The sequence below is a fragment of the Schistocerca piceifrons genome, chromosome 1 (assembly GCF_021461385.2).
Source record: "Schistocerca piceifrons isolate TAMUIC-IGC-003096 chromosome 1, iqSchPice1.1, whole genome shotgun sequence".
Lineage (NCBI taxonomy): Eukaryota > Metazoa > Arthropoda > Insecta > Orthoptera > Acrididae > Schistocerca > Schistocerca piceifrons.
The window spans coordinates 979,829,388-979,844,372 of NC_060138.1; positions in this window are offsets into that span (position 1 = coordinate 979,829,388).

Below are 14,985 nucleotides of genomic sequence, written 5' to 3' on the forward strand. Positions count from 1 at the left end.
ATTCCAAGATGTAATTAATTCCATTCCAAATGAATCCACTATGCTATCTCCGTCTGTTATATTGAAAAACGTTGAACCACCAAACAAAATTAAAGAATTAGTAAACTTCCCTACCTGTCGTCGACTAAGACACCACGAAATAATTGACATTGCGCTGAACATCATCAAACGTGCCGCAGAGCGCCGGAGAAGACAGCAAAAACAGGTTTGTAGACGCCGAGACTTTCACGTTGGACAGAAAATATTAGTACGTACACACTATTTATCCAGCAAATTAAAAGGTAAGTGCAGTAAATTTGAACTTCTATACGCAGGTCCATATCGGATTCGCAGCATCCCTCACCCCAATGTTGTACACGTCGAAACTTTGAGAACTAGAAAATCGAAAGGCCATCATCATATCTAAACATTAAACCGTTTATTGAGTGAAGACACTTCATGATTCAACACACTATGATGCCATTTACTAATGCAATTATATTCACCTGACTAATTACTGATGATTATCGTATTTTTCTTGGCAAGTGCCCGGCAAGGTAAGGTTAGCAGGTCGTTTTTCTTGTCGTTACACATCAGACCGTGCACATTTTCCACTTTTTTTATGTACGATTGTATTCCAGTTTTGTTTATATGCACTGTGAAATAGTTAAGATATAACACACACCAGTTGACTTTGACATTTTTTTTTGCCTTATGACATCTCAACATCGTGACTGTTTTACATTTTTGCTGCTGCATTGTGATATTCTCTGTACATTTTGGCTTTGAACACTGTCAATGTCTTTGACATATTACGTTTTCTGTCATGTTATGCTGTATGGTTAATTATGTCACCATAAACCAGTCATTATTTAGTGGGTATATGATTTAAATGCAAGACGTTAATCTCTGTTCATCAATTTCAGAAAGAAATGATGCGTGTAAGAAATAAATTCAACAGAAATGGGAATTTCACCTACGGAATAAACGAAAGAAGATGCAATAACTTTATGAGGAAGAGTAAATGGATCAGGATTAACGAGCATTAACAAGAATATACTATACTCATCATAGAATAGCAGTCTTAACTAATTTTTTCTTTCAGAATACAAGGCGATTGATGCAGGCTGTCAGACTGAACTACACATCTTAGTTTTAGTGATGAAATATGCTAGAGATAAGGAATAGTTGTATAATGAGTAATGAAGTGATTTTTTTGCAGATGATAATGAATGCTGATGAATAATGATGAAGGATATGGTATTATGAATAATGAAGTTTTTCTTTACAGGTGATGATAATAATGAAGTTATGATAATATGGATAATGAAGTGATTGATAATGAAGTTTTTTCTTTATAGATGAGGATAATGTTGAAGTTATGTATTTATGCTATGTAGTTATTTAAGTATTTGTTGCAGTTTGCTTTGACAGCAGGTGTTATATTGCATAGTAGGATGACGGAAAGTTTTGGAAAGGACAGCTATGGAACACATTTTTATACACATTTCACTACCTGTTAATTCGAAGTTCACTACTTTTCAGCATAGTGTGCATTTCTTCTTTCAGGTCAATAATCCATTTTGTATTTTTTTTTCAGGAGAAGCTTTTCATGATACTTACTAAACCTGTTACTTATTATACCTGTTCTAGTACTTGCATTTTTATTTTTTACCCATTTGTGTTTATCGTTTATAAATGTGATCACATATACTGCCTTGTTACATAACCTTGCTACAGCTGACTCATGACGAATGACGTTACCTATCCTCATTTGCAGCAATAGGTCAAAGCAAATATTGTTATGCCTCAGCAATTAATTAACGATCCCAACGCAATGCATTGCTAACAAAAAAAAAAAAAAAATGTATTACCAGTCCCAAATAGTGATACCAGTTTGAGAAAATTCTGAGTAATGCTGATTAGCTCTGAATAGTATGTCACTTCAGTAATGACTTCTTAATGAGACAAAAAAAAATATATGTAAAAAATAATGCTTTGTAACTGGCTAATAACTGCCACTGTTTATTGTGATGAGACTATTTAAAATGCCCGTGATTATTAATGCTCTGATTGTAATTAGCTGATTTTTAATAATGACTTTGTAATGATCTGAGTAATACTGAATGACGAACTATGTTTCATTCTATTCAATACTTGCTGGCCACTGAGTGCCAATAATTAATGTCAATCAACGAATTATGTTATTAATTATGCCATTAATTAGCTCTTGTTTTCAATGTTGTTACTTTGTAACTGGAAAAGAATGTGATTGTTTGATAATGCTTTGTAATTAGGAGAAGGCTAACGATTCTTACTATATTGGAATGACAAATGATTAATTAACTGTAATTAGGAAAAGGCTAATGATTATTATTGGAATGACAAATGATTAATTATCTGACAAATGATTAATTAACTATGCCATACTTTGTAACTGGAAAGGAATGTGACTGTTTAATAATGCTTTGTAATTAGGAGAAGGTTAATGATTCTTCATTATACTTTGTAACTGGAAAAGAATGTGACTGTTTAATAATGCTTTGTAATTAGGAGAAGGCTAATGATTATTACTACTGGAATGACAAATGATTAATTAACTGACAAATAATTAATTAACTATGCCATACTTTGTAACTGGAAAGGAATGTGACTGTTTAATAATGCTTTATAATTAGGAAAAGGCTAATGATTATTACTATTGAAATGACAAATGATTAATTAACTATGCCATACTTTGTAACTGGAAAGGAATGTGACTGTTTAATAATGCTTTGTAATTAGGAGAAGGTTAATGATTCTTAATTATACTTTGTAACTGGAAAAGAATGCGATTGTTTCATAATGCTTTGTAATTAGAAGAAGGCTAATGATTATTACTATTGGAATGACAATTAATTAACTATGCCATACTTTATAATTGGAAATGAATGTGACTGTTTAATAATGCTTTGTAATTATGAAAAAGCTAATGATTATTACTAATTAACTGACAAATAATTAATTAACTATGCTATACTTTGTAACAGGAAAAGAATGCGATTATTTAATAATGCTTTGTAACTAGGAAAAGAAGGTTACTGATTCTATGTAAAACAATTAATGAACATTTTTCTGTAATACTACATACTTGGTACAGAAATGTTCAATAACTGGGCTATGAATGCCACAAACTACTAATGAAGACTGTAATTGTGAATATTATGTGACTTAATGTCCTTCACCTCATGAGCTAACTACCCTGAATTACTGCAATGTCCATTTGTCCTGTCTATCCTAGTGATCATGGAGCACTATCTTTGGTTTTGCACTAATTCTACGTTGGTGTGCCTTGTAAGAGCGTGGTGTTGACACGACATGCTGTCCACCACCGTGAGCGATGAAGACGTTATTATGGTCCCACTGTTTGGTATACCTAATGTACTGCCAAAATGAAAACATGGAACATTACTACGACAGTTCAGTGTCTTGGCTACACTGATAAATTCTGATGGGAAAAGAACTTCAAGTTGTGTCACTTGGTGTTGTACTTCGGTGGAAAGATATGGACTTTCAGAACAGCTGTGTGCAATCTAAAGTGCTACAACCATGATGCAATCCTTCCCTTTCCTATCCTAATTCTTGTCACATAAGGAAAAAAAATTTTTTTGGCTAACATCATTTATGTTCATGGGTTATACATTTTTTCGATTCGCTGAACTCCAGTGCGAGTACACTTATGTCACTTGTCGATGTGATTTTTTTTTGCCATTATGTTTATTTATTGCGAAAATGCTAAAGAAATTTTTTTGATTTGTTCTGAAGTACAGTATATGTACACTCTTGTCTTTTATATTGTATATACATTTTTATTTTAATGATATGTTCTGAACTACAGTGCATGTGCACTTATATTATGTGTTAATATGTTTTGTACTGAACTTCAGTGCCTGTGCACTTTTCTCATTTTTCAATATGATTTGTACTCATTCTGTATATTCACTACTTCAATGCGTATGGACTTATGTCATTTGTTACTAATTGTATATACATTTCATCATTTACTGATATGTTCTCAACTGCAGTGCATGTGCACTTATGTCACTTGTCAATATAATATTTTTTGCCAGTCTGTTTATTTGTTCTGAATATGCTAAAGAATTTTTTCAGTGCCTGTGCACTTTGTTATCTGTCACATAATTTGTATATACATTTTTCTGACTTGCTACTATGTTTTGTCCTCATATCTTGTTTTTGTCTTATATATTTTGTACTTAGTGCGTGTGCACAACATTTAATTCATGTACTACATCTAAATATTCTGTAAATTGTAGAAGTTTATTAATTAAAGAAAAAATTTTGCCGCGCTTGGCAAGTCCAAATGACTCACCGTCGCTGCCAAATTTTTGCCCCCCCAGTGGAGGGTTATGAAACACGTATGTAACGTAGCAGCGATGGCGAGGCATTGCAGCGTCTCTGACCAGAGAGTATGCGCTTGACCGCGCGAGTGTTACGAGCAGTACTCTGTCAGTTGTCGTTGCGAGCAGTAGCTCTGTTCAGTTGCGTCGAGTACGCTAGTAGTCGTCATGCAGAGCGGTCGGTCAGTAGTAGCAGCCCAGTGCGGTTGTGTGATGTAGTCTGTCGGCAACACTGGTCAAGAGGCTAAATGAGGTATATTGTTAATTAAGGTAATCAACAGATAATGTAAAGTTTATTTATTGTAATTAATCTCCAACAAGTGCCCCAATAATAATTTTTATTTCAAAAGCATTTTTTCAAAAAATTTTATTTTTTATTGAACTAAAGATTTCGTTGCACTTCCCATTTCATTCCACTTCTTTTAAAGAAAAATTTCAGTAAAATCACAGAAAAAAGGAATATTATTATTTGCAATGCAGTTCCTCCAAGCCGTGCGCAAGAATAAGAGCAGAAATTTGACTACCAGTTACAATGAGGTAAGACTTTAATTCTGATTGTTTTACACAGGGCCAAAGACCGATATTTCAGTAAAATCGAATTATCGTTATCACTGAGATTTTCTTATCACTGAGTAGACTTTAATTTTTTTGTGTGAAGAATTTATATTTGAGTCAGATCGCGATTCTCACTTTTATTGTCATTAAATTTAATTGCTAGGGAGGTTACACTTGGCTCCTATTCATTTATTATTTCTGTCAATAAATTTTTGTGGGGAGGTTACGCCCTCGACTCTTATAACTGCCATCTGGTTTCTGTACAAAGTGTAAATAGCCTTTCACTCCCTGTATTTTACCCCTGCCACCTTTAGAATTTGAAAGAGAGTATTCCAGTCAACATTATCAAAAGCTTTCTCAAAGTCTACAAATGCTAGAAATGTAGGTTTGGCTTTCCTTAATCTATTTTCTAGGATAAGTCGTAGGGTCAGTATTGCCTCACGTGTTCCAACTGATTTTCCCCGAGGTCGGCTTCTACCAGTTTTTCCATTCGTCTGCAAAAAATTCGCGTTAGTATTTTGCAGCTGTGACTTATTGAACTGATAGTTCGGTAATTTTCACATCTGTCGACACCTGCTTTCTTTGGGATTGGAATTATTATATTCTTCTTGAAGTCTGAGGGTATTTCGCCTGTCTCATACATTTTGCTCACCAGATGGTAGAGTTCTGTCAGAACTGGCTCTCCCAAGGCAGTCAGTAGTTCCAATGGAATGTTATCTACTCCGGGGGCCTTGTTTCGACTCAGCTTATGACGTAAATAAATTTACTTCCTCTCCTGGCACCCCTATAAGAGCAGTGAGCAGAAATACACATGAGGCCGTCTGTTGCAGTGGCTCAGTGCAAGAGATCAACTTGAGATACAGTCGTCGCTCTTATTGAAGAAGGTGGATATTCCATCAGAGAAGCTGGCAGAAGGTATGGTGTGCCACATACCACTGCAACGAAGTAGTTGAGGAACTACCTTGAAAGAAGTGCTGGCTCAGGCAGCAAGTAAAGCTGAATATAACAACATCCAAACTCTGTTAAAGAATAAGGAAGTGGAAGAATCTTATAATGCAGACTTATGCCTAGATACTGAATCGGAAAAAACGACACTACCTCAGTCAGATGTTGTCTTACCTACTCTTTCCCCAAGTTCATGTAGAAGGTGTGAAACAGGGCGCCCGAAAATTTCATTTACAAAATTCGGTGGTAACATTGCAAAAGTTACTATCTTTTTTCGATACTTTTAAGGCGCTAGTTATTGTCAATGAGGTCTCAGCTGATGTCCAGCGGTATTATTTATTGTCATGTGAGTTTGGTGAACCTCGTAAGCTGAGTGAGACTCTGGTTCTTGAGAGAGATAACAATCCCAAGCTGAGTGTTAGTTTACACACAAAAACACGCCTGAATACGCCCAAAGGCAGAACTCAATCTGCTGAGAACTTAAGAATGTTAATCAGCCAGATAATGAGAAATGTTAAAGCAACAAATGTCATACAGGTCGGAACATCATTGCACAAGGAATTTGGGAAGATGTTGTATGCTCGTGCACTATGACATTTCTTAGAACCGAAATTCTCCTCTGCAAACATCAGTTATCAGTTCCGAAAACAACGCTAGTAGTAGGGTAAGTGTAGCATGGTCACACATTTAATACCAAATTGATATTCAAATTAATTAAACTTATCAGTTAATTACCCCATTACCACGGCCACCCAATCCCCCACACTCAGATAATGTCATGTGTTTTTATCAGCCTGCACGTGGGTCCCAGCCCCCTCTCCCTCCACACCCCTCCCCCCCCCCTACCTACTGTATTGGCTGGAATTTTGAATTTTCACGGTATTTTGAATTGTGGTGGGGTTTCTTTGTCCCAGAGATGTGCTGACGTCTCATACCACCCCCACCCCGGAATTGGCGGGAAATTAAAATTGGAGGTTCCCTTTCCAGGGCTTGAAGTCTGGTCCTTCTGGGTGGAAAGCCCAAGTGAACCCTCCAACACATGGAAACTTCCCAGATGCAGGAGAGGAAGGTTAGGTTGGTGTACTTTATCTGTTTTGGTTGGGTAATTGAAGTAAAGATCGGCCCTAATTACGTAATTAATCTTGAAGTTCAGCCCTAATTATACAAGTACATGTTAGCACTACATAATGACTGCCTAAAATCGCAATACAGCTCAAAAATTGATGATGGCATACAAATGGTGTTATCCTGTTGGGAAAAAATTTCACAATATCACTCAAAACTAATGGCAGACCTATGCAGACTCTACTCTTCACCTACATGCTGGTGGAAAAAAGGCTGGAGTGTAAGGTACTTTCTTTAGTTTATTAGTTGGAATTTATTCAACTGACAAGATGCTGGTGTTGGACAGAGAGGAGTGTAAGCACACAGTTTTGGACTGTATCTATCTCTGTTACAGATAGCTACAGGACAATCACCTTGCAACCCAGATAATCAAAGCCAATACACGCTACCACAACTGATGAAAAAAGCATCGCTGTTCTAATTACACATCGAAATTATAGCGAAAAAACCAGTATGCACAATGAATGGGTCATAATGCAGCACATGCACTGTGGAAAATCATCATCCGAAATGACTGCAGACGGGGCAGTAGTTGAATATCCATTTTCCTTGATGGGCGCTCACAAACTAACCAACTTGGAGGCAGTCTTACCCATTCCGCCTTCCCCCTCCCTCCCTTCCTCTCTCTTCACACCATAGGAAGGGATAGACGCCTGTTCTATCTTGCCACTGGCGGGCCACAAAGAGATCCCTCTGGTGTCATTGATATACTCTCTCCAGTCTGTGGAAATCAGTCACAGATAGACAAAAGGCAAGAAGAGAACGCTTCTTGCAATCTGTTAAATGTATTTTTCGGAAAGACTGGACCGCTCTGGAACAACAACGTAATTCTGGAGAACTCTCCAGATCGCTTTTTCAATTGTCCACTGCTTGGAGAACAGGCAGACTGCCTCCGCCACCTGTGCTGACCATAGCCCTGTCGTGACTGAAAGAAGAGCCTTCCCCAGCTGCAGCCCAAGGGCGGGGTACATGGCTGGATGCTCAGTTTGGCGGTTCTTTACTAACACAAAATAGGATTTTAGCGACGCTGACCCGCCGTATACGCCGCCCCCCTGGTCGGATGCAGCTGCCTAGAGCGACCACCCAAACAAACACACAAACACACACACACACACACATTGGATCGTCACCACACCGCCAACACAAGTGACTCCCATTCTGCAATGGAGATAACCTTTATTTGACGTCTACACATCTTTTATAATCGAGCATCTATCAAAAAGGAGAACACAATCGCGACGATAATAAATGTCCTCTTTCTGTGAAAACAGGCGCTATCTATTTTCTATTAGTTTATGAGCAAAATCGGTATAGTTTTTATGTTCGAATGCAGGATACAACTCGCATCTCATTATTTTGCGACATCCAATGAAGTGCACTGCCTCCGTTTACATATGACCCAAAAATCCAGAGGTCAAGCCATACATGCCCACCCTGCATAAAATTGGGAAAAGAACTTCCACTATTTTCCTGCGAAAATTACCGATCACCGCAGAATACCTCGTTATTTCAAAACCGTCATCTGAGTAAAGGAAAAGTGGGAATTTAAACTCTGAAGAAAAAAACCGATGTTAAACTATTTCTTTCAGTCTGATGCACGTTTTACACGTCCTGAGAGCATCTCTCGCGTTCAAATCAGTGTCTGTAAATAAACTGTCATGCACGTGTGTATTACAGACAATTCAGTCACGTAAAATAACATCAGAGAATACAATCTTTCACTCGATTAGCTCACATGTCGGAAAAAACACGATCATTTTACGTTCGACAACAACATGATAAAATTCAAAAGGACGTTGCTGATTTGTACGCTATGGCAATTCCTGGTTTACCAATGCGATGCTACGTCCCACTTCTGTTTACAAAACAAATCGTGAGTGCCTGCCTTGTAATACAACCTCCGATAAGATTTTACAGGGTCTCTCCCTCTCTCTCTCTCTCTCTCTCTCTCTCTCTCTCTCTTTTCCATCATGTCAGAACCAATCACAGTCTGCATGCTTACATTTGACATTTTCGCTCCATGAGTCACCTCTACCGACATGTCTGTGAATTTTCTATCATACGGCAGATTCTTGCTCTCTAGTTTTGTAAGCAATTTTATTATCACATCCTGTTTCTTGCGATCTGCTCACAGGTCGAGAAAAAACGCTATCATTTCTAGGTTCCACAACGAGCTATAATTCAAGTGGTGTCTGTTTCATAATTAGAGGTCATGAAGTATGAGTAACACAGGACCTGCGCTAACATCTATTTTTAAAATACATAAACCTGACGATAATAATAAAAACAGTCATGATTCCACGAGAGTAGATACAGCCGATTTCTACTAGTTTTATGAGTCAAATCGGTGTAGTTTTGAAAGAACTGTTTGCATAGCTTTAACCAGTTGTATCACGCCTTGTAATAGAACCTCCTGTAAGATTTTACTGCATCTCTCTGTTCTGATACGAGTACATCGAAAAAACAAAAAAAGGTCTGTGTGTTGACATCGAGCATATTACATATACACGTACTGCTCCATTGGAGCACGTGGCCTGAGCTAGAAGTCGTTGCACGGATCTGCTTAAGTTTTTGTCGACTATACTGGAGGAAGACCATATCCAACAGACTATCAGTCACAAGAGTGAGTTCCTGTATTGTTGTGTGTGTGAATTCCTACGGGACCAAACTGCTAACGTCATCGGTCCCTAGACTTACACACTACTTAAACTAACTTATGGTAAGAACAACACACACACCCATGCCCGAGGGAGGACTCGAACCTCCGGCGGGAGGGGCCGCGCAGTCCGTGACATGGCGCCTCAAACCGCACGGCCACTCCGCGCGTCATTACTATATTGGTCCTTCGTAAGCAGTTTAATATATTGTTTTTGTGTATGACTAAGGCTTTGTACACCGCAATATACTTTGTTTTTCTACCATGACTTCAAGGTCTTCTTTGTCAGCTGCTGAACCGACATTAGCACGTTTCGATCTGTTGGCTGGACATCGTATGGCGTAAACAATGCAGCTCCCACAACACACAGATTGGTAGAAATAAACCACAGTGGCGATGTTTCTCATTGACAAAAATGTGGAAGACTTCAACATACGGGAACTGGAAGACTTTTTAGCATTGTAGATTGTTTCCAACAGCTATCTGAAGGTGATGGATGAGCCATACAGTTAATCTCATCTTCCACAGCTAAGGGGTATCAGATGTCGTGGTGGTCCATTTCAAAGAGCACTGTTTCGTCATTTTGCAGTCATGTACATGATTACTGTTCCGCTGTTGACTATCGCCAGAAGGTGCTGTTCACAACACGCTCAACGTAGTAGAAATAAAAAGAGATACGACATCTTAATGATGAAAAAAAAGCATGGATAGGGTATCGCAGCATAAAGAAATAGGATGTGTCTGCAGCACTGAGGTACACTTCCAAACAACAGTCTGAAAGTGATGACCTCTACATTTAATACCATGCTCCACAGCGACATGTAGCGGATATCCAGTGTTTCGCCAAGGCTCTCTCCATCTCAACCAATTAGTTTCTGTCAATCATTATGTGGCAATCAACAGCGTACCAGTGGGATAGTATGGGAAAGACACAGTTGATATGGGACGATGTACTGTATTTCGCACCATAGTTGATTGTGCAATCAATTCTAGCAATTTAACCAACTGTTTTGGAATTTCCATGTGAGCCATTGACATGGCAGAATCCTTCCAAATTTCGCATTATCTCTAAATCAACCCTCCACTACTCTCCAAGTACCATATACTAGATTCCTAATGCAGATTGATGACTGTGCAGTACATACATTTGGTCACATACATCAAAGTATACCAATTGTTCCGTAATTTCAACGCCAGTCAGTGACATGGCATAATGCTTCCCAATCATTGGTAACTCACCCTTCCTCTACTTTGCAAGTACCATATACTAGATTGCGAATGCAGTTAGATGACAGTGCAGTACGTCGATTCGACCATAAACACCAAAGTCTACCAGACAGCGATGTATACCCATGCAGTTAGGCTTTCTACACATTTCCAGCGTATTGATCACAGTGCATAATTTATGATTACAACTGGCCATCTTTCCCTGTGTGGATGGGCGTCACGGAGTATTCTCTCGTTCGTAGGACGAAGTCGGAGACTGACAGATCCCTTCCACATTGTCCTTGAGCAATCCTCCATGCAACACCAATCTTACCCATGGCACCCATCCAAAAGTACGTGATCTCTCCAGATGCATTCATTCGAGGAGGGTAACACCTCTTATCGGTGTATAGTAGCCATGAGTGTTGCAGTGATATAACAGACGGTTTAGAAGAAACGGGCGGTTTATACATGATAAATCTCCAGACGGATTAAGTTTGAAACATTTCCAATATATCAAGTGTGCTATCAATTCTGAGGCATTATTCCACTGACTGGAGTCAGTACCAGGAAAGTTGCGGCATGAGAGAAATGATCATAGATCATAGAGCATAAACACACACTATGCTATACTATTAATGCCATATGTTTTTCATAGTATTAGTTATGTGGAATGCAATGCTCTTGGTACTGTAATGCCGGATATATTTGTCCAATATCAGACATAGAACCACCCCGCAAGTTTCCTGCCCCAGTCACTAAGGTGACAAAGTTTAAATTTATAAAACTACTTCCTTCTACACTATTCTGGTGTCCTAGGGTGGCATTGTCAGTCCACATCCACCACTCGAGCTGCTTATAAACCAACTAGAATGAAATTCGGAGACTGCAGTTCTATCACTTAGGAAAATAATGGATTTTATATGTCTCTTCTGTTACAGTAGCATCATCACAGCTGTGGTAGCATTCCTCTTGCACAAAGAAGTCTTGGTCTGATGTTAGGTAGTTTTGCTGATGTGTAGGATAATACAGCAATTTCGTCATAACACTACATTTATGTAGTACACTCCCTCACACTATTAAAGGTGACACATGTGACAATGGTCCACTCTCCTAGAGATTACTCTAGGGAATAAACGCATTGATTTTTTTCCTTAATACTTAAGTAATAACATTGTTTGTGAGAACCAGCAGTAATTCGGTAATATATACCTATATTCGACTGCATGTTTGAGAACACAGTTATGCAATGGGCTACATATGTTTTGCCTGCTTTAGTATGGCGCCTCTGTGTAATAATTATGTCGTCTTTGTTGGAGTATGTGTCACGAAAAACCATATAGTCTACAGGGGGAGGGGGGAATTAAAAGTGAATGGAGCTAGAGAGTATTTTTTAAGCTATGCTCTGTCTTGAGTGTCCGGGTGCCCCCACCCAAAGCAATTCTCCGCATTTCGTGGTACTTTTTGTCTAATTTTATGTGGTTTCATTCAATGTTAAGTATTTTTGCAAGTTTTTTCGTGATTTTACATATTTCGCCGTATTCCCTCAATTTTACGTATTTCCCATCAGTTTGTCGAATTATACCAGGTTCTTCGCGATTTTTACCGAATTACATACTTTTCTCACATTTTGCGATATGTTGCCGAGTGTATATTGTCATATTGCCTGCATACCCATGCGTTGTTTTATTTTATACGATGATATTTGCGTGTCCTTTGTGCCAGCCTATTAAAAACATCCTAAGAATTTCCCTCTTCCTAATGATCTACATGCATGCATTTTGGACAGGAAGATCATGAAAAGTATAATAACACTCACCTCGTACCTAGATGAGACTCAACGAGTGGTGCAGATTGTAATCTGGAAAATCCATGTACTGCTATGGCACATCCGAGAGTTTGTCTGCAGACTCATATGGTGACACACTTGATGGAAACTGGCACAGTTCTACCCATTCATTAGACTTCCACTCTACCATGTAGGGATCTGAAACAGTCACCGAGCCAATCAGCATATGTGGCATGGGGTACGTCACCTCAGGCCTCAAAAGAGCTATGAGGCGGGTTTTGCGGCGCCCTTTCATCTCAAACCCCAGAGTAGAGCAGGAGGCGGTAGGCATGTCCGGTGAACCAATAAACTTTACCCAGTCCTCTCACTGGTGGATCCAGAACGGTGTCTAGAGGATGAGCCACAATGTAGTACATTCAGGATACAGTTAGAAGATGGATCTACCAGCGAGAGGACTGGCTTAGGTTTATGCCAGCCATCCACAATACACACACCGACATTGATATACAAAACAATAGAGCAAATGCATTGTATCTGTAGAAGAAATGTGTGTGAATTCCTAAGGGACCAAACTGCTGAGGGCATCGTCCCTAGACTTACACACTTCTTAAACTAACTCAACTGAAACTAACTTATGCTAAGAACAAAACACACACCCATGTCTGAGGGAGGACTCGAACCTCTGGCGGGAAGGGCGCCTCAAACCACATGGCCACTCTGCGTGGCTGTATTTGTAGAGTACTTTAGATTAGATTAGTACTTGTTCCATAGATCATGAATATGACACTTCGTAATGATGTGGAACGTTGTAAGTAGGCTGTTTAGGTTTCTATATTGGTAACGCCACGTAGCGCTCTGTATGAAAATCACTGGCTGTGCTGTATGCAGTCTGTGGCTGGTTGGCATTGTTGTAATATTCGCTATTGTTGTGTTGGAAAATTGGATGTGAACAGCGCGTAGCGTTGCGCAGTTGGAGGTGAGCCGCCTGCAGTGGTGAACGTGGGAAGAGAGATGGTAGAGTTTTGAGAGCGGATGATCTGGACATGTGTCCATCAGAAAGAGTAAATTTGTAAGACTGGACGTCATGAACTGATATATATATATATATATATATATATATATATATATATATATATATATATATAATGACTTTTGAACACCATTAAGGTAAATACATTGTTTGTTCTCCATCAAAATCTTTCATTAGCTAACTATGCCTTTCAATAGTTAGTGCCTTCAATAGTTAGAATCTTTTATTTAGCTGGCAGTATTGGCACTCGCTGTATTGCAGTAGTTTGAGTAACGAAGATTTTTGTGAGGTAAGTGATTCATGAAAGGTATAGGTTATTGTTAGTCAGGGCCATTCTTTTGTAGGGATTTTTGGAAGTCAGATTGCGTTGCGCTAAAAATATTGTGTCTCAGTTTAGTGTTGACCACAATAAGTAAAGAGAGTAATGTCTGAGTACATTCAGTTTTGCTCAGCTGTTTGAAAATCAAATAACGTAGAGGTTTATGAGCACAGTAATTCATTAATTTTTCTAAGGGAACGTTTCAACGTGTCAGGTTAATAAAAGGTGTCTATACAAGATATTACATTACACAAAATATTACATGACACTCAATATTTTTAATTTTTTTGTGGGGATTGGAAATTACCCACTTACTATATCCAAAAATTCATGTAATGAGTAGAAGGAGGTGTCATTAAGAAATTCTTTTAATTTCCTTTTAAATGCTATATGGCTATCTGTCAGACTTTTGATACTATTAGACTTTTGTGGCAGCATAATTTACCCCCTTCTGAGCCAAAGTTAGATTTAACCTTGAGTAGTGAAGATCATTCTTACTCCTAGTGTTGTAGCCATGTACAGTGCTATTACTTTTGAATTCATTGGGATTGTTAATGACAAATTTCATAAGTGAATATATATATTGTGAGGCTACAGTGAAGATCTATACCTCTTTAAAAAAGTGTCTGCAGGATGATCTTGGATGAGCTCCAGCAATTATTCTGATTACACGCTTTTGTGCAATGAACACTCTTTTACTCAATGATGAGTTACACTTGGTTGTGAGTGATTGGGCCCATCGAGTACAGTACTCTACTGCCCAACTAATGTGCTGTTCTGTACCGTACATAAGAATAATACTCACGAAGGAATATCTCCCTCCATCCAACGGACATCTAGCACACAAAATTGCGGAACTGGGGTGATTATGTGCTGTCATCATGGATCTTTAAAACTATAATATAGGGTTCGAAGATGGATCTGTCAGTGAGAGGGCTGGGTTAGATTCATGCCAGCCATCCACTGATACACACAGGGAGTTGA